Below are 810 nucleotides of genomic sequence, written 5' to 3' on the forward strand. Positions count from 1 at the left end.
TTGGTTTGTCGCATATATCTTTATCAAAGTGCAAAAGTTGATCTTGCTAGGAATAAAAATGTATTTTTAACAAATTTTTAACTGCGACCACTTTTATGTGCGAATCGCCGAAATGAAATGGTATGTAGAAAAGAGGTGTACTTTGAGGGGGTGTGTGAGGCTGAAAGTTGTTTTTATCACAAAATAACTTATGAACTTCTCTTAGTTGGAGATTTAGCTGTAACTTGACATCAAAACATCTAAGTTTCAAGACAGTCGATTTTTGTATTTTTGTCCACCTTCGCGGCACTGTGCGGCGTTGCGAATGAACGCTGCGCACACACACACATATGCTGATATGTTAAAGACGACTGCTGATATCTCGACAGCGAATGTTACACACTCGTTGGCGCCTGCTGTTAGCTATGCAGAGATCAAAAATGCACAGTGGTCTACTGTTAAGAATAAAAGGGGTAAAAAACCAGTAAGGGTTGTTGGTACAAACATTAGCAAAGACTTGGACGTGGCTGTCCGATATAAGTGGTTACATCTAGCGTCGTTCTCGCCATCTGTTTCGGAAGAAAATATAATAAACTATGTTTCCAATCAGGCGGGTTTGAACAAAGATATATTAGTATGCTATAAACTAGTTAAAAAAGATGTGGAAATTTCAAGTCTAAAGCGTGTAAACTTCAAGCTGGGAGTGCCGGAGACAATGTTTTCGAATTTGCTTAGTTCGGAAATCTGGCCCACTAACGTGACGGTCAAACCTTTTCGGTTTTTTCCAAAGGACCAACAACAGCCGCTTCAGACATAGTTAATTCTCCTCCT

This window comes from Rhagoletis pomonella, unplaced genomic scaffold (genome assembly GCF_013731165.1).
Source record: "Rhagoletis pomonella isolate Grant_MI unplaced genomic scaffold, Rhpom_1.0 Rhpom_scaffold_00003, whole genome shotgun sequence".
NCBI classification, from domain to species: domain Eukaryota; kingdom Metazoa; phylum Arthropoda; class Insecta; order Diptera; family Tephritidae; genus Rhagoletis; species Rhagoletis pomonella.